Genomic DNA, 19,654 nt, shown 5'->3' on the forward strand with positions numbered 1-19,654 from the left:
TCACAGGCATCTTGGATTTCCCAGGCTGGAAAATGAGAAGGATAATTCCATTTGGAGACTGTTGAAAGTTGCCTGTAGGACAGGCTGACGTCAGATTCTCTGTGCAAGTGTTACGGGATCCCTAAATGAAATTTTCATTGCATTGTTTAAAAGACACGATGATGCTGTAGAAAAATCTAAAACCGTGTTTTGACTTATTTTTTCACCCCAGTAGAGTATTTCTCCAAGTCTTCATTCAGCCTCTGTGCTGTGCTATGTGCTTTGAAAGCTGCAGCAATTCCCCTTCCCAGGACTGCCCCCCTCCAGGTGACCCTTCCAGGCACCGTGTCCTTTTGCCCAGGAAGAGGCTTGTGCTCGCACAGCTGCCTTGCTGAACTCTGTCAGTGTAAAAGGAAACAATTTCTCTGCTACCTGTCAGGATTTTGCAAGGACAAAAGAGGCAGAAACATATGGCTGGGTTAAGAAATGTGAACGCAATGTGAGTATTACCTCCACCTCACCCCAACGTGCCCTTTGGATGTGTGGAGTAAAGCTAGGAGTGGCTGAGATGTGAATGATGGCAAGAGCCAGACTGACTCAATTTGGTGACTTTAAATAGTCCATGAGGTTTCCATTGGGGGCTTTGTTCATGGCATGTTGAAGTCCTTTCAGGTTCGTAAGCAGAGTTTCCCCTTCTAATGAGGTGAGCGAATCTGGATGGTCTTCAGTTTCACTGCAGAACTGTAGAGCAGGCATAAGCAGGTAAGAAAATGAAGCCAGCAGAAAAAGAGTAGCTGAAAAACAATTGTGATTTTACATGGTGGTTCTTTCACTACTTCTCTTAAAATAAAAATAAAAATAAAAAATAAAAAATTGAAGCTCAGCAGATGGCCACGTATGCTTCTGAGTCTGTAAAGATGGAGGCTGAAGGTGCTCCAAACCTTAGAAAACAGTTACAAATCCCATTAAATTCGGGTGGCTGTTTTCAGAGGGAGGCTGGAGGGCTTTGGGCAAGGAAGGTTTCTGAAGCACACGCAACATCATATCTGTAGCAATGGTGTTTTGCTTTTTCCTCCTCCAGGGGCTAGGACTGAATCATACAGATGAAAATTTTAGGATTTGATTTTAAAATGTATAGTTTTTGAATCACCAGAGGTGAGAAAACAAGGGCTGTCATTCTGAACACTAGAAGTTATGCAGTGGGAGGGATGCTATCGCTTCAACAACTGCCTGCCCCGGGACCTTTCTCTTTTGGATTGCCACTGGAGAGGCTTGTTCAACTCTAATGTTTTTTGTCATTGTCAAGCCAACTTCTTTTAGTCTTTCACAGAGCAGAGAAGGAAAGCCTAGCTCACATTTTAAAGAGCATTTGAAACCTATAGCTGCCTCAAGCTGTAGCTTCCTGTGCAGTGTGGTAGTGTCTGATAATGAAAGATGAAAGCTTTCTATTTTGGTCCCGTGAATGTGGCTCGTGTTTCATGTTTGTGAGCCAGATTGGTTGATTTTTGTGTGTTCCTTTTCAGTGCATTCTTTTATCTTGGGAAAAGGGGAAGGAGGGAATAGCAACTTCATTGAGATGCTAAATTTAGAGTGTTTAGAAAAAAAATGTGTGTGTGTATTCAGGGTCTTTCCAGCATTTCAGACTCAAGGCACCTGAAAAGGCTGATTTATGACTCAGCACATGAAGCTGAAAGAGGGTGTCCAGGCACCAGAAGCCCCCTTGCTCTTCTCCCCAGCAAATCTATCACAGGTTGCAAATCTGTGCACCCTGTGACACATGAAGACAATCCTTCTCTGTCATTTGAAACATACGCTGCAGATATAGCTGTCAGTGGAGTGTTTCGATCTTGACATGCTTTAAAATACACTTTTAAAGCACACCCAAAATCAATTGCATATTTTTAAATTTTATGTGCCTCGTATAGTGAAGAGCTTGACACAATACAATATTTTTTATTTTCATAAAAGCAATTTCTAAGATGAGGTACAGCAGATTTGTGCTTTTTTTTTTTTTTTTCCAGCCATGCAAAGTACAGAGATAATGTTAAATGGAAAAGGGTGAGTGTGGAAAGAGGAAACAGAGGAGGACTCATCATATTCTGCCTCTTGGGTGTTGCATTTTCTTCCGTAGATTTACTGGGAAACTTGATGGTCCGAACTGATCCAAGTACTTGTACAAGCATAAAACCACAATGTGGTTTGTATTTTCTTTTTCTAAGACTTTTTTTCGTTGGGTTGTACTCCCACCTCGCTTTGCTCTCAGATGTTACAATTCCCACATTCTTTTCTAGCTTGGCCGATACCTTCATAGAAAGCATCTCTGCACTAGCGTTGTGGACTGAAATACTGAATCTCATGGTTTGCTCCTTCTCTGGGAATATTCCTGTGGAGACAGAAGCCGCGTACTTGTGTGTCCAGTGCTTTAGAGCAGATGCCACCCTTGTTCTCCAGGAGGCTGTAGCCCAGGATGCGATTCTGGCTGCAAACCTAATCCAAGAAGCTTTACTGCTCAGGTTGCCCTCTCCCTATTCACAGCTATCCCCTTCCAAACTACTTTTTGACATTTTATACAATGAGCTCCCAGCTTAGGAAGGTGAGAACAGCAGAAATGACAATGGTAAAGCTTTGTACAAGAACTGACTTCATGTTTGTTCTGAAATGTGAGCTCCGTGTTTGGTTTTACCTGGTTACGAAAATACAAGGTTCTTATATCTTCCTATCTATCCACACTTATGAAATAGCATAAAGGGCATCTCACAGGTTTTTCTTTTCATCTTCCTTGTTGTAATTCGAGGTACTGTATTCAGAAGACATACAAAAGTGCAGTTTATTCAGAAACAAAGTGATGAAAAGGAATAGATGCTTGAGAGCTGTGTTGGAGTATACTTTTAGAGAGTTACTGCTGGGCTCTCTGTGCTCTGAGACTAACAGCCTCTTGCCGCTACAAGACCTTTGCACACCGGTTCCCCACCACTCCCCAGCACTTTAGGAAATTAATGTACCCTGGCATTACGTACACTTGAGCTGGCATCGTGATAAGTGAAAGAGGTCACGCTGAAGCCCGAGCGGAAGCAGACTACGGCTGGTGTGCACGATACAAAGCAGGCGTCACTCGGTGAGCCCCAGTCTGCAGCTGGGTGTGCGTGCTGGCCGTGCTGGCCCAGCGAGATAAAATCACAGGAGGGTGACTAAGATGCCTGGCTAAACATTTACGGAATCTGGTTAAGCTGTGGCAGATTGATCATTCACGAAAATAATTGGCTGTTATGTCTGCTCTGCTTGTTTAACGTGAGACAGGGAATTGTTACGCTGTGCGCTGCGGGCTGGTTTTGTACAGCTTGGTACCTGCTACTTTCCCACGTGCACAAACTTTTTCAGCACTGCTGGAACTAAATATTTTTCCCTTTAAATTAAATATGTCCACAGCTAAATAATATCCCCTGGTGAGCCATGTATCCTGGTACCCATGGGATTGCTGGAAGGTGGCCAGCGGGGCTCGTTGACCAAGGATGAGAGTGGGAAAGCAGCAGATTTTAAGCCTAGCAATGGGAAATGCTGAATCCTGGTGGTGGTTGGCTATGCGCAGCCAGAAGCACTTTGGGAGCAGAGTCTGAGCTCCATAAAACAGCTGGTGACATGTCTGTAGTTGAAAGATGGTTTTGGCTTACAACCCACAGCCCCGTTCAATGAGTTACAGAGCAAACTGCAATTATTTTTTTGCATTTTGTTTGGTAGATGGCTCTTTTTCAATGGTGTTTGGGATAAATGGTGCTCTTCCCTTTTTCCTGTCTCCCTCCCCTCTAACAATATAGTGCAGTTATTTCTCTGCAGGCTTACTGCTTTCCCTTGGCTTTCTTCCCTTTCTCCTGCTTCCTGCTTGGAGTTGAGTTGGTAACTGGCATCGCCTTCTTCAGAGCAGAGCAAGGAAAGGAGGTGATCCAATGGCATCTTACAAACTTGGGCATCAGCAAAGTCCTGCACTGCATTAGTGGGGTATTTCCCCTGTTAAAAGGGGTTTTACAGAGGGGAGAAGAGCTCTGTCAGAGTCAAATTCAGCTGGGTAAAACCCCAGAGGAGTCCTTATTAGCCAATGCCTGTTTGTTAATGGTCCCATCTTCATGACAAATTGGAGTTGCGGAGGGAGATACAGCTACAGGAATTGGCTGGGAATTACTCTAAGTGGAAACACCCCCAATCATTAATGAATTGGCAATGTAAAGTCTTTATTAAAGAAAGGATCTTTTTTTTTTTTTTTTTTTATTCTGAGAGGCAATAATAATGAGCAGCAGTAGTTCTAATATTGGTTACAGTGTCTAAATGAAAGCAAAATAAATGTTTGCAGCAGTAAATTACTGCTTTTATTTATTTATTTATTAGTGGCACCACTAATACTGTTTCGGTATTGCAAACCTCCACTGCTGTCTAAATGTATGCCTGCTGAACTGAGGGGGAAATCACAGCAGCTCAGCAAAAATGAATGCACGGAAGAACTGAAATGTGTACTTAATGTAGGAACACTGAAGCACGCCCAGAGGAAGAGCTGGTGTGCTGCCTGAAGTAATGCTCACCTCTTTGTAGGAAGGAGATTGCTTTGCTGGAAGATTTTTCTGGAAGTCTTTGAGTTTTTGAGATAAATTTTTGCATTCTATAAAGCACAATGGTGAAAAGCAACGAGCTGAAACTTTCTGCTGATAACTTTTTATAATTTGCAGGAGAACTTTATTTAATATCCTTGCTGAGCAAATTTAATTATTGCTGATGAAAATTGGGGGTTTAATACATATGTGACCTAAGGCAAACGGCTTTGAAACAAGCCCGTTCCTGAAGTTTTCAGTTTTAGCAGATGCCTCGTTTCAGACAAAACTTCACATACCCATGACTCATAGCCACCAACCAGAAGTATTTTGTTGTTCCTAAGGGTACAAAGCAATCTCTTTTGTATTTTGGGCAGTGATTCATGGCTGAAAAGCATGCCAGTAGTGCTTCTAAAGGTAAATGGGATGCTGTCATTCTGTGGATGGAGGGTTTTTTTTATGTGTGTAGGGATGGACTCTGGTTTGGATTCTCAAGCTGCTCTTCGTGTGGTTTCTCCTGTTTTGGGATCACCGAGATTCAACGGTGTGGGGGCTCTCACAGCCGGTTCAGAGGCTGTGATGGGAAGATGTAGTCGATAGTTGGCATCTGTTTGGCACATCTCCCTCACAGGGAGCATCAGGGCAACAGGCATCAACTAAGCAAACGGGCAGAATTTGCCCAGCTTCTGGAGTGCAAGAATTTCACCGTTCTGGGTAGCTGGGCAAATGACTGCAATTCCTTGTGTCTCCTTCCTCAGAGGCACGAATTTGGTTTCGTGAAGGGTGTGGACTGCAGCCGACTTCCCCAGTGGCTCCTCTCATTTGCTGACAGTGTTGTAGACGGAAGATAAATTGCTCGTCATTGCAGTCTGACGGCTGCCTAGGGAGCAGAGCGGGATGAATTCCCAGAGTTATTCCCTGTTTCATCTACCTGCGTGGATGCTCACTGCTAAATTTCTAACTCCTTTACAGCAATGAAAAGTAATAAAACAATCCGTCCTGTTCATTTGGCGTACAGTTAACATCTCACGTAATACAATTAGTACGTTGTTATTTGGATCTACGAGGAAAAAATCTGGATTGTTAAAATAAGCTGGTAATGCAGCCCTGTTGTATATGGTGGAGGCCTTGGGGTGTGACTTGTGTCATTGCCTTGACCTCCAGCGATGACAACCTTGCAGTTTTCCATCTTTGCTCTTGGCAGGTGCACTGCCATTCTTATTACCTACCTCTGCAGTTTGTTTCGGGGCAATAGCGGATATCAGGCAGTTGTGTATTTTTATTGTGTTTATACAAGGCTCCTCTCTGATGATGAACCTAACTCTGGAGCTGCTTTATTTAATTATTTATTTACTTATTTATTTTAATGCATGTGGCAATGTACAGCTGCTCTGTAATTAAGAACAGGCAGTGAGGCTTGTTTACCTTGCGCTGCAGCTCCCAGTTAACTATTCGGGTGTTACTGCGTGGATGTGGAGAAGCAGTAGCAAAGCAACAGCCTGCACGAAGATAGAAGATAGGTCCCGAAGAGCCTCAGGGGCGGTTAATAGACGGTTCCTGAGCTTTTAGCTGTTAAGTCAGCTCTGGCCAGGTTACAAAACATGTTTTGTCTGGCAGCGGCAAGGTTGAGTGAGCCAAAGGCTTGCGAACAGTTAAAAGGAGCCTTTCTGACTGAGCAGAGCTCAGGCAGCTGGTGGGGAAGAGCCTTGAAGAGGAGGAGGTCGGATCTTCCCTGGGTTTCCAGCACTGGATGTTGATGGTCATTTAGGTAAGGTGGGTTTGCGGTACTTCTTGTTTCAAAGCCGTATTTCTCTCGTGTTTGCTTTCTACATGCAGGATTAAATACTGGGTGGAGGAGTTGAATACAGCTGGTAGCTGCCAGGAGGGAGAGGGTGCTTGGGGTGTGCAACACGGGGCTCCTGACAGTCAGGGCCCTACATCCCCTGTGTCAACATCCTACATGCTGCTTTATGGATGTATCAAAAGGAACCCCTGGAGGATGTTGTGTATTAAAACGTCGGGTTTTAGGTTGCAATGTATTAGCAAATTTTGCTGAAGAGGAGAGTCAGCTGTTGGTTTTGCTGGGTGGGAGTCTGTTTATTTGGGACTTTGAAAGGGAAAATTCTTTCATAAAGTGAAGCCTCGTTGCTGCATACAGCTCTGGGAGAGATGCTGTGTGTTTTCGGACTGCTCTCAGCGGAAAGCAGTATAGCTGCAGCACTGCTAAATGCTGGGACTCACCTAAGATACTCTTATTACATTCTCTGTAAGATTTTATGCGCTCAAGCACGTTACCTTTTACAGAAAGAGCATTAGATAATTTTATTTTAGTAATCTGCAAGGAGTTGCTATGTATACCTAACAAATGGACTGCTACCTGTGTTGTGAAAAATATTGTAGGAAAAACTTGATTATTTTTTCAGCTTACTTAGTACCAAAGAAGTCAAGAAGTCCTGGACAAAAATGTACATTTTTTTATTTTCACCCTCCATTGTGTGCTTTTCTATGAATGTACCTCCATGAGAAAAAAGAAATCTGAAAAATGCCTTGGTTTTATTTTCCCTCTATCTGGTTATTGCTATTATTACTTTAGAAGTAAGAGGACTACCAGGCTGTATGCTTTCATGTTTTCCCTTTCTATTTCACCATCTGAATATGTAATCTATATTTCTTGTATTAGAAAAGTTTTTACTTCTTAGTCTCAGTGGAAACAATGTCGTCTTCCATGATGCTATCAAAGGTACTATATACGTGACCATTGCAAGCAAAGCAAACTGTGTGTGAGCAGTCAAACATTTTTCTGATTAAAAGCATCTTTTTTTTTTTTCTTTAAACAGTATGAACCTTTTAGAAAACTGCTTTAAGTGTAAATGTACTTGTCTTGGCCGAAGTGATAGCCTAAATGGAAGCTAAAAGCACACTTCAGAAACCACTTGTGTATTGGGAACTGTCAGGAGTGCCAGTGTTACAACTGACTTGACCAAGATGACATGCGTTAGGTATGTTAGGGCATATGAACTAGGCATGCTACCAGGTTAATTAGCCCAAGCTTGAAGGTTATTTTACAGTTAACTCCTTTCTTTTCTTCAGTCTCCTTGAATTTGCTTTTCAATTCTGTGAATTAGCATCAATGCACATGGGAGGACATTTTCTTTGGATCCCGCACTAAATTATTCTGAACGATGTAGAAGCTCTGACACTGAGAGGAGTTGAATGTCTCCCCATCTATGCTGTTAATAGGCTTTTCACAGTATATTTTTGCACCTATTTGAAGAAGTGATATTAGCCTTCCAATTACTGTCCAATCTCTTTGATTATGCCGATGAGCAGTTATGCAACATGTCTGAGTAGCTTCCTTTCTCTGAAGAGCGGGCAAGGGCTGACAGGACAAGTGTTCACTCCTGCATTCAAATTAACTCTCGAATGGAAATTCAGAGCTCAGTCTGTGGATACTCTGGGCAGGTACCCGGTAAATTAGGAGAAGAGGTTGCTAACTCTTACAGAATGAGTGTGATGTGGTAGCACAGCGTCAGCAGAGCTGAGTTGCACTCTGGTGCTTCTGAAACGTGGCGTGTAAATTCATACAGCGTTTTCATCTTCCATCCATTGTAGGAAGGGGTGACTTTTTGTTTTCTTTTTAAGGTTAATCAGCCCAAATGGTACTGACTGTTGTAGCAGTTGAACAAATATCTGAACCCTTCTGTGTGGGCTCGTTTCTGTGCTTCTCAGTGCCCTCATGACCTGCTGTTCCAGCTTTCCAGCCTCTGCTACTCCTTCCGGGACCTCCACGGCTCCTCTACTGCAGCCCTTTGGACGTGTAAGAGCTTTGCCAGACTTATCGGCAGAGACATCTCCAAATGAGCCTTCTGTGTCTGTTACAGTGCTTGGGGATGAGCTGCCAGATGATAATTACCAGAGTGGAGGGCTGCCAGGGCTTGGTCTATGTACCTAAATCACAGCATGACTCAAAGTCATCCAGCTGTGGTATATTGCTGGCTTATCTAGACGTGCAATTGCATCACCCTCTCTCTTCTGCAGTAAAAATACCCACCTCATATTTGTCCCTTATTAAAAAAAAAAAAAAAAAGTCCATTTTCTTTATGGGTTTGTCCTCTTGATGACAACATGTAGAAAAGCAAAAGGGTGGCAATTAAAATAATTGGATTTGTCCAGCTCCTTAGTGAGGACCTTCCCTCCAATACTAAGTGGCCAAGCTCTGGATGATATAATTGTGCTAATTTTTGGAAATTTCCACTGCTGTTTGTCATCTTCCCCTTTGGCAGAGGTTGCTGCTTTGCTACCAGGGTGGGTGACATTGACTTGGGCATCCATACTTGCATTGGGCGCTATCATTGGGAACTGCCACAGCAGTTCACAGTGCACTGTTATGCCACAATTAATCTGGATTAATTGCAATCCTAAATGCAGATATTTAACTCTCATGGAGACCTGATTTGGTGTGCACGTATGTGATAGCTCCTGTTTAGATAAGTGGACCTTTGTAGGTGGCTGGGTGGTGGTGGCATTGCTGGTACTGAAGCAAAGTGGAAAGATTTGCCCTTTTAGTGTTAGCTCTGTGGTTACACCAGGTGAGCTGAAACTGCATAGTAAGGCTGCATATTGGCATGTGAACTTTTATTTAACTCCTTCACTTTCTTTAATGCTTCATGTGTGACCTAGAAGATGGATGTTGAGGCTTATTTAGTGTTCCTTGTGCTTCAAACAGTTTTATGTATTAATGCGAGGTAGGAATTCAGCTGTGGTCTTCAACCATCTACAATGAAATACTCCTTTTGCTACTGAAAAGGAACATGTTTCTAACATGAGTCAGTTCAAAGGGTCAAAATGTTCCCTAGTTAAAGTGACCTGGAAATAAACATTTCCATTTTTTTTTTGGTAGCCGCTGTTTTTCATTCATTTTTCCCCCACAGAGATGTTCTTTTGTTTTGTTTGTTGGTTTTGTTAGTTTTAGAAGCTTCCTGGCTTTTCTGTAAGAATTATTTAGTGTCCCAGATCTGCCAGTTATGAGCTTCTCAAGCTAGGGGCACAGGAACAGGGGGGCGAACCTCCAGGCATAAACCTGGTGCAAATAGCACTGAAACAGCTGCAGACAAAAGGGCAGGCTGTGCATTTGAAAACATTAGATCTGAGTGCACCGGGATTGAAATGTAGGCATATGAAAGGTGACAAATTTAGCCCAGGGTAAACTTGCCTTTGGGAGAGAGCTGAGTCTCTAGGACATGTCATGTGTTCACAGCTTTTAAATCAGGACAGGCTGACTTAGCACAGATTAACCCTTTTGAGAACCCCCTTACTCAGTCTCTCTAACCCATGTTATGTTTTGGTTTATCTGGTCATGTGATCTGTTTTCATTTGGCAGAAAAACTAATAAACAAAAAACAAAAACAAACAAACAAAAAACCTGAATGAAATATTGAAGGCTTGGTGTGTTTCTCCTTCATTTCTGAGTCTGTTTTGGTCCAGTTGAAAATACGTCTCTGGAATGTATCCTGGACCTGTGGAGCTCACAGTCACATCTATTCATGGTATAGATATAACTTGTTATTCATAACAAGTAAAAATCCTGGTATTGGGCATCTTTTCTTCAAAGGGTTATGCCTACCTGCTTCTGGCATCTGCATTTTTAAATTTGGGCCTTAATCACGCCTATACTATATATTTTATGATCACGATAGTGTACACTAAGTTTGAGGTAAAAAGCCAGTTTTATTTATTCTTCTAAGTACATTGGGTAGTGCTCTAGCTTGATCAAAATAACATCCCCTGGAGCTTCCTTGCTCAGCGTGAAGTAGATGTAAGTAGAGTGTCCCATTGGTTCCTTCTCCCTTACCTCTACTTTAAGAAAAAATTGTAGCTGGGGGCAGAAGATCTCTTAATTTATTTTCTAACAAATGTCCAACAGGAAATAGTGGCCCTTTCAGAATTACTGGTACCTCTGCAATGCGATGGAGTTTTGAAAGTCAAAATGCCTCCGCAGACATGTTGACATGGGTACTTTCTTCTTGTCTTCATTTCTTGTCTTGTCTTGCATTTTCTGTGTAAGTAATGCTAGGATTTAAGAAAGGGACAGAGAAGACATCTCTATCCAGTCCATGCAAGAAAATAAAAAATGGTGGTGTAGACAAATTGAGTGATCACAGCACCCCAACCTAGAAGAAACAGAAGGTAGAACAAGGCAGTGGGGTTTTTGTTTCCATGTTTCCAGTGGTGTAGAAGGTCTTGGGGTTGTATTTTACTGACATCACTGGTGGTCCTATCTGAATAACGGCATTAATAGTCAGGTAATACAAGAGTTTGTGTGTGGGTAGAGTACAAATCTTCAACATATCTGGTGCTATGCTGGGTAAAATTTTCTGCAAACCAGTTAACGAGACCATGGATTCTCCATAGACTGTGGATCTTCCATTCACAGTGCATTTGGAAGCTGATCTGTGTAATTCAAAGGCTTTTTACATTTGTTTTTTTATTGAAGTTCTATTTTTATTTGGGCAATATTTCTGTCTTGATGGAAAGATCAAACCTCAACAAAAAGAAAATAAAACATGCTTAGAATTTTAGACAGAAGATCTTGAGAAGACATAAAAAATAAGTGGTTTGAGAAGTCATAACTTACATATATTAATCAGTAATTTAAACAGCTTGAATGAATTATCAATTTCTTTCTGACTTGTGTGAGAAGATGAGCAAAATTGACTGAATCAAGTTTGTTAAGTACTTGGTGGATGATTTATAAATCCAGCAATAGCTGATCAATGGTATTGGGAATTTTGTTAGGTTAAGGATGATAGTCACATTAGAAACAAATTTAGCTAAATTGGTGTGTATGTTAGTACCATTCTTTATAACTGCTGTAAACTTGAACTTGCAATTGCAAGCATTGGTCTTGAAAGTGAAGATGGATTGTTTGTAAATCAAACTATAGCTTTACTCATGAGGTCTTGTTCTACCTAAACTAAGTATAAAAATCACACCTGAAGATAAAATATGACAAGAAAAGGCATCAGTAGCAACTGGATGGCCTCCTTACTAAAAACTGAATGTTTGCAGTAGTTGGTCTGAAGGGAAAGCATTTCCACATTATTGTGGAATATTGTTACCAACATTTGGTTTTGGTCTTGCACTTAAATAAATAATTAATTAGATAAATAAATCATTCACCAGCATTAAGAATCAAAGAAACCTCAACTTGGAAGAGAAAAAAAAAGGGGGGGGGGAGGGGAGGAATAACAGCAATACTTAAGATAGTTCAAATGATTCTTGTCTGGTTTTCTCTCACTTGCATTGGCTTTGAAGCCATGATGATAACATGCTGGGGTTAAAGTTGTGTTCAAAGGTTCTCTGTAGCGGGCTGATGGCCTTTGTGGTTTTCATGTTGTTTCATTTTGTGTTTTTTACCCCAGCGGTTCAGTTAATTGTGTATCTCAGGAACAAAGTAAAGACACATATGGTGTGTGTAAACGTCCCATGTCAGAGTTGAAAAAGTAAGGCATTGAAAAAAACACATGAAAAGTTTTGTCTATCGAGTGTTGAATTTCATGTGAACACTTCCCAGCTTTATTAAAAGCAATACATCTCCCGCAGTAGGAGAGACAGCATTTGTAGCCATACTATTGAACAGGCAGCAAAACAGTCCTAGCGATCGTGTGCTTAAAGTTTTATAGATCCTGGCTTCTTGGAGTTTTGTCTGTACGAATTCACTGTTTTCATCATTAGTGGAGCTGTGTCAATAGCAGGAGTGTGTTGTTTGGAAAAACAGAAGCCTGGAAAGGGCAGGCTATAAACTCTATCGGGATGCCTTGTCACTTGCGTTGCCATCTTCCAGGAAGCCGTAAGTTTCCTAGCTTGTATCTCAAAAACCAGGATGACTTCAAGCAGGGCAGAGCACGTTCTCGCCTAGAAGACCATGGGAGGGAGTTTCTAGACGGTTAGCTCATACAGAGCACCATGTTCCTGTGGCTTCACTGCTGGTGGTAGCCGAGCTGGCTCATTCAGACAGCCTAGGCCTGTTGGGATCACCGACTTGCCCACAGATGAGGCTGGCCTGTGGTTGTGCTGGGCCCGTCCTGTGGCACTGGTGGCATGTGAGGTCTAGGCTGGGGGGAGCTGCTCCCACCTCAGCTGGGCTCAGCAACCTCAGCACAAACCCTGCTGCTGAGCCAGGCGGGTCCTGACCCTCACCTCTTTTCCATGGCCTTGTGTCAGCTTTTCAGTTACAGCTTTTGAATCTGTGCTATCTAACCAGGATTGATTTTAGGGTGCATGCAGGAGCGATCTCTTGAGATTAGCATCTGATGTGCAGAAAGCAAGCCGGGAAGGATCTAGTTCTTCTTACACTTCTGTTGCTTGTACTGACAGGGCGAGTCTGTGGTTTAAGGCTGCCATAGTGAAGTAACCTTTTAAAATAAAAAGCTCTCTTCTTGTTCGAGACTCTTGTGCCATGGTTTTGAAATGAACAATGATTAAGAAGCATCAAGCGTGTGGTTCATGGCTTACAGAACCAAAACTTCTCACCCACAGAAGTGACCTGAGAGACAGTTTGACTTAGAAGACCTTTGCATCTAAGTCTTGTGCAGATTTTATTGGAAGAAAGCTGTGTTTTTTTATGATTTATCTTGATTTTTATTTTTTTATTTCAGAGGCAAGGGTAGATTACAAAGCATTAGTGTCCTCTGTATAGCTAGCAGAGCTGGCTCAGGTGATTTTTTGGGGTAACAAGCATAATACCTTCTACTTGACTCCTAAGGACAAAGAGCAGAAATATTTGTCGCTTTTGCATTTGATGTACTGTAATTTTAAAGTTTTAGAGTGGTTTCTGCCACTTTTGGAAGTTTAATCACCATTTGGCCATTATAAATCAATGTTCTTCCAAAATAAATAGGGGTATTTTGTTATTACATGCAAGAATCTGTGTGAATAAAACACTGGTAACACGTGTGACACGTTTAAGAAAAATCCTTACAAAAGTAGAAAACATTAAAATATCTTTTATATGGGGCAGGAGCATACTCATTTTTAATAATAAATGGCATTAGATAATTGACATATATGGCTTTTAAAAATAAGTATATATAATAATAACCCTCTAACAACAGTTACTTCATGGTTTTTGCCCAGTCTGCAGTGAATGCTTCTCAGGCAGACAGGGCAGCGTATCTGTGGGGACTGGGGTGAAACCCTGCAAGCATTTTTTGCAGGACATTGGAGGCAAAATTGATGTCCTGGAATGTGGCAATTCCTGAATTTCTGTCTAGCTGGAAGACAAAGGCAATCAGCTGTGTCACTGCCTGAATCTGCAAAGCTGGTCTAGCCTCCAGGCTTCCTGCTTGCAGATTTCTCAACTATTATGTGCAGAGTTGAGAGCAGGTGGAGGCGAACTGGGATTCGTCTAACTGGTGCAGAATTTCATAAGAAAGAAACTCTTCTGTATGACAGCGTGCCTGTATGACCCGGTTGGACCTGTGTGGGGGCAGTGAGGCTATTGCACATACCTGCTTTTTATGACTGCTGTGGCTGTAAGAGTGGTGGGTTTGCCAAAGGAGCTTTTGTGTTTTCCCCAGGAAGCACCAGTTACTAACTGGTCAAGCTGCTGGGTGAGTGCGGTCAGCACTGGTTCAGCCAGCAGAGGATGCCTCAGCCATCTTCGCTTCCCAGGGGTTCAAAATAAGGTACCAGAGCTGTGGGAAAGCTGTTTCGTGAGGGGATGGCAATGGGCAGTGAGAGGGACGGGACCCTGCTAGTTCTGCTTTCCTGTGCAAGGAGAGGGAATAGTTCCTTCTCTTCCCATTTCTGGAAGGCACGTTTAAGCTCTAAAATAAATGATCTCTTTAGCAGAGGGGAAATGTGACACCCTAGGAATAAACTAAGAGTAAAATGATTTTCTTATAAGATGTGAAACAGTTTAACAAAAATCCAGGTTTGGGGGTTGGGAGTATCGTGGTGGCTTTTAAGGCTTTTAAACGACCAAGCGTCTGGTTCCAGCACTAAGCACCATTCCTCCCTTGAGAGACTGAAAGTCTTAAGATGCCGATATAAAAAGAGATGAAGATTTGCAGCATACCTCAGATGATTAAGGATGGAGTGGCTGTCATAGTCATCTTAGTGCCAATGTGTACTTTGTATTATACAGATGGAAAAAGTGTTCTGTGGAGAAGCAAAAGCAGGAAAAGGAAATCAGAGTGCACCTGAGGACTGTACTGAAGCTGCTGAAGTGATGTAGAGGGGCAGATCTTCTGTAACCCCCTCTGGAGATGCTCAGGAAGAGGGTGTTGTCTTGCACCCTCAGCACTGGCTGCTTTAGGAAAGAGCTGTCTTGGCTTGGAGGTTTTCATAGCTCTCCAACAATTGGTTTGGTTTTGTATTTCAGTTTGCCTGGGACATGGGGTTGGGGGGAGAGAGAGAATTTAATTCCACAGATTTATTAAACAGACATCTTTTACTGACCCTTAATTCTTGCTGCTATCCAAGACTAAGGTTGTTGAGACTGCGGTTTATGGCACTGTGTATTGAGGAAAATTGTTTTACCGTGCTTGTTTGTTTTACTTTGGGGAAGTGTGGCTTATGGTCTAAACAGAACATAGTTTACAATCTAAAATACATTTTAATATTAAGTGGAGCTAAGTGCACTTCACTAATTGAATCTTCTTATAATTGTTGATAACTAAGAGCCAAGTGCAAAGGGTTATGGAAGAGTTCCTTATAAAATGCTTGCATTGTGGATCAAATTGCAATTCTCCTGTCTCTGAAGTTTTTGTTTTGCTTTCTGATCCTTAACATTTTTCATAGGGGTTGTGTATAGCATGCTTACAAAGAGAGCAACCCTCTCTCCAAAGAACCCCGTTTGCAAGATATTTAATATGGCATTTCTGCAAGATGAAATTAAAGAAGATAAGAATAAAAGTACTGCAGAAGCAAAATCTATTTCCAGCTGCCTCTGCATAGAAACAGCGTCCTATGCAGCCCACCAAACTGCTTCCAGTCTTATCTGCTGCCCATTAACCCAGAAAGAAGCTCATGGTGAGAAGAAGGGTGTACAGACATATGTTCAGTCCCTTATTATCTTCAGAGGCTTAACCCAAAAGCAGGTGCTCAAAAGTGCACAAGGAAACTTGCTGTCAATGCCAGGGATAGGTAGTGTTAGGGTTTTTCTGAAGAGAGCAGGGTCTTCTGAGTTACAAGTCACCTGAATGTTTTTGACCTACTATTTAAAATTAGTACTGGGGGTTTGGATGTTGTGAAAGGATAATATGTGGGAAATGCGTTCTGCTACACAGTGCTTTGTAAGGTGAACCTGAGCAGTGAATCTGTGTTGTGTCTCTATATAGAGGTGAACAAAAGTGGAAAAATATCTGAACTAAACATGTATTCTCACTAAAGTGCTAGTGAGCTATTTATGTGTAACAGACGCAGAAGGAAACCCCCTTTTGGATTATATGGCTCACTGGTAAGTTAAAAAGTAACGTGTGTTATTCCCCCCTTCTCTGTGCCAGCCATGGAGCAAAATGCTGCAGCTCTCCGTTTCCTGTTTTCGTGGCTCAGAGCAGGCTGTGTGTTGAGAGGAACAGCAGGGAAGTTTTGCAGTCTGTAGGGGTTGCCTTGGCTCCAGCGCTCAGTATTGGACATCGCTCACAACGTGGTGAAAATTCGTGTCATGACTGCATGAGCAGCTCTGTGGTTAGTGAAAAAGGTAGGATACAATACCAAAGTCTCGAATGCAAGTCGGGGCATCCAGTCTGCACCACTAGTGACCACATCCCAAGCTGCTTCACTGAACCTGGCTGCCCTTGGGGTGCTCCTGTTGCTGCCTTTGCTGGAATCTGGCCAAAGGTACGAGCCTGTCTCAGTATCTTCTGGGATCTCACCTGTACCGGGGTAGCGAGGTCAGTTACACACTGCAGACAGGGTTATACGTAGTATATGAATGTGTATGTCTATTTGTTCGTCGTGTGTTAAAGAAGCACCCTTTACAAATCATTCTCAAAGCTAGGATGCTGCCAAAAGGTGGTAATAGTAGAGTTCTTAGCTCACCCAGCTGTAGGAGAAGGTTACTGAAAAAAATGTTGTGGTCATCAGACCTTGTTTTAAGTTGCTGACAAACCTCCATGCCCCATTGTTTCCTCTCTCAGGCCAGAATTAGCAGTGGTTTATTTCAAGCTTCTCTTTCAAGCTTTGCTACTTATTTTGCCTTTTTGTTTATTTGTATTCAAGCCTCGTTTTGTCAGCTTTAAAATAAGGATGGGTTTTTTAACCTCCTCTTCTGAGGAGGGCTTGTTCATTGCTGTCTGTGAAGTAGAAACTCTTCTGGATATTGCAACAGCTCTCCAATAGCTAAGTAAGCATTTCTATTTAAATAGGTCTACTACAACTTAGCCTGAAAGGTAAATTTAAACGAAGCACTCCATTGTGCCATCTTGTGGTGTTCCCTGTCTTGTTCTGTAAATTAATTTGAAACATGCTTCACTTCTCCTGAAACGCAGTGGATTTGTTACCAGCTATTCTGACATCTGACCCCACTATTTTTCTATAAAAACCCATTTCAACTAACAACTGGTCTCCATACTATCCTTTGCTGTCCAGAAAACATGGACAGAAGGAAAACTGATGGGCCATAACAGAACAGCTTTGAGTTTGTAATGCTGTGCTGCAGTAGTGAAGAGCAGTGAAGGTTTCGCATACCCCTTATTGAGAGGTATGTGAAACTACATCTGGGGTGTGTTTCACGTTGGTATTTGGGCAGCTACACAGGCATCGATGATGTAGACAAACCTGTGAGTATGTTCAATACAGCTGAGGTGGACTGAGGGAGGGAGAAATTGTAGTGTTTGCAAGTGAATGCTAAGAGGTAAATGTCACAAACGCATGCTCCAGATTTTCCCCAGCTCAGGAAGACCTCTTTAGTGCTGCTGGATAAATGAATACGTCCTCGGAACGAGAGCAAATAAGGTATGCTGATGTCTTTATCCCAGATGACACTTTAAAAGTAGCCAAACCCAAATGATGGCAGCCAAATTTGGGCTTGGAGGACTGCAGGTGAAGGTGGTGCTGCCATCAGCCCTTGGGGCAGCCTTGAGCTGAGCTGCTCTGCTGGAGCCAGAGGAACAGAGGAGAACCCATCGTGGGCACAGGGAAACCATCCCTGAAGTAACGCACATGTTCCTGCAGAGCCTGAACTAACCAGCCCTCCAAAAAAGCCTCCACGATGTCAGCTAGCCTCTTCGTACAGGGAGACACTGTGCTTTTAGCAGAAATTGCCTTGGTTGAAACTCGCTCAAATCTCTCTCAAATCCCTCTGACACAGTGCTGGAAAGGGCCTTTTATCTGATCGAACTCCGGTCACTTCGGGATGGAGGCATTTACAAAGCCAGACATGCAGCACAGGAAATGAACAGGCCATCCTGGAGGGACCGAAAGAGACTGGATGGCCTAACACGTATTGATTCATCCATATATTAACAAAACAAAACGTATATTAGTGCTGCTGCTTTACTTCATGTTATTATGTATGCATTAGGTATTGAACCAGTGGTAGTAATGGAGAGCTTCTGATAGAAATCATAGAGCAGCTAGTAAGCATGGACTGGAAAAATAATCACAACTGGGATAATTATGATAATGAATAATGACAAAAACAGGGATGGTGTAGCTGCGAAGTATATAGAAAAGATTGACTGTCTTCTGGACTTCAAGGAATTCTCTAAATGATATATTTCTAAATAAGAAAGCCTGTCACAAATGCTTCTTTCATGAAGTAAATTGTGATGGAAGAGACTGAAGCAGTTTGAGACTGACAAAATGGCAAATGTTGGGGGGAAAAGGAACTGAAGGCATCAGAGAGTGTATTTTAAATGGGAAAACTGCAACATTTCATCAGAAAATTAGAAAGTTTTTTTTTAGGTGTCTGTCAATCAGTTTTCAGCAAGAGAAAAGAAATTGGCTTTTATTTATGTATTTATTTATTTATTCATAAGCATTTCAGCAAAGGGCAGTTTCCAGCCATGGGGTGAATGGGGTGAGCATCACGAACCTTCCCGTGGCTAGCAAAATGCTGGGGTTGTTTCATGTTATTTTATTTCATCACAAAGCTGTGTATATGATCATGGTGTACATCATCATTGAGTTTTCCAGAACTCTTTATTCCAAGGTATTTTGAGTAGGGCAGTGGTTTTTAAAAGATTTGTTTCATTTGCTTGAGAATTTGAAACCACTTTAAATATAGATGAGGTTGCTGGAGTTGCTGTGGTCTGTCTGGCAAAACAGATGCATTAGAGCAACTAATGACCTTCCCCAGACTGATGGACAGGTAGTCTGCTGGGTTAACCCAGTGCAGCCCTGGTAATTAAACTTACAGTGCCAAAATATGGCTAGAATTTGTCAATAAATCACAAGATGCATCTGTGTATTTGTTCTCTTGAGTCTCACTGAGAATCTGTGCTCAAGTTGTATTTACTGAAGCAAATTATTTTTTCTGGTAAATAAAAGATGACCTTGTAGGCCACGAATCTCTGCAGAAATAACTTGCAGGGTATGTTTTTGGTGAATGTTTCCAAATTAATTTTCAATTTTTAACTTATTTCACATACTTTTAAGAGGTGGAGTGTCACAGAGTTGAGAATGATAAAAACATTAAGAAATCGTCAACTTTGGGGTATCTGCATGTGAGTAGGAGTCATTTAACATTCAAATAATAATTCTGCTTTGTGCTTAAAAAAAGGCAGAGTAGGAAGACAGACTGAAGCAACTGCACACTAAATATACTTCTCCTTTTCATCCCTTTCACGCAGCAGCAGCCTGGGTGTGCTTGCTTGCTTTGATCCCTGTCACAGCAGTCACTTGCAAGTCTTTGGGTATACAGGTGTGTTAAAGCATGAGTCTTTACACCCCATGTGTTTATATTTTGACAGGATCTTTTAAATTTATTAATGATTGACTACCACTTGTGACCAAATGATGTGGTTATGGAGGAATGGGGTTGCAGCTTGGTGAGCTGAACACATAAATGTTTCTTTATCTGAAGGAAAAGGAGGTTAAACACCGTGCCTGGCCCATGCTTCTGGCACAATCTAAGCCAGGGCATGCTTTGTGCT

The 19,654-nt window shown here is 42.0% G+C and overlaps 1 protein-coding gene across 8 annotated transcripts in view; it reads left to right on the forward strand.

The window, feature by feature from the left end:
- The window catches only part of CARMIL1 (capping protein regulator and myosin 1 linker 1), a 183,478-nt gene that overhangs the window by 50,698 nt on the left and 113,126 nt on the right, over positions 1 to 19,654 (forward strand). The window contains exon 1 of one of the 8 annotated variants that reach the window (XM_072034849.1): positions 6,209 to 6,321. The exons of the other annotated variants lie outside the window; for them this stretch is intronic. The gene's annotated coding sequence lies outside the window, so the exon portion shown is untranslated. Of the gene's footprint in view, positions 1 to 6,208; positions 6,322 to 19,654 lie in introns of those variants that run through there. 8 annotated transcript variants of the gene reach the window in all.

This window comes from Anas platyrhynchos, chromosome 2, assembly GCF_047663525.1.
Source record: "Anas platyrhynchos isolate ZD024472 breed Pekin duck chromosome 2, IASCAAS_PekinDuck_T2T, whole genome shotgun sequence".
Classification (NCBI taxonomy): Eukaryota; Metazoa; Chordata; class Aves; order Anseriformes; family Anatidae; genus Anas; species Anas platyrhynchos.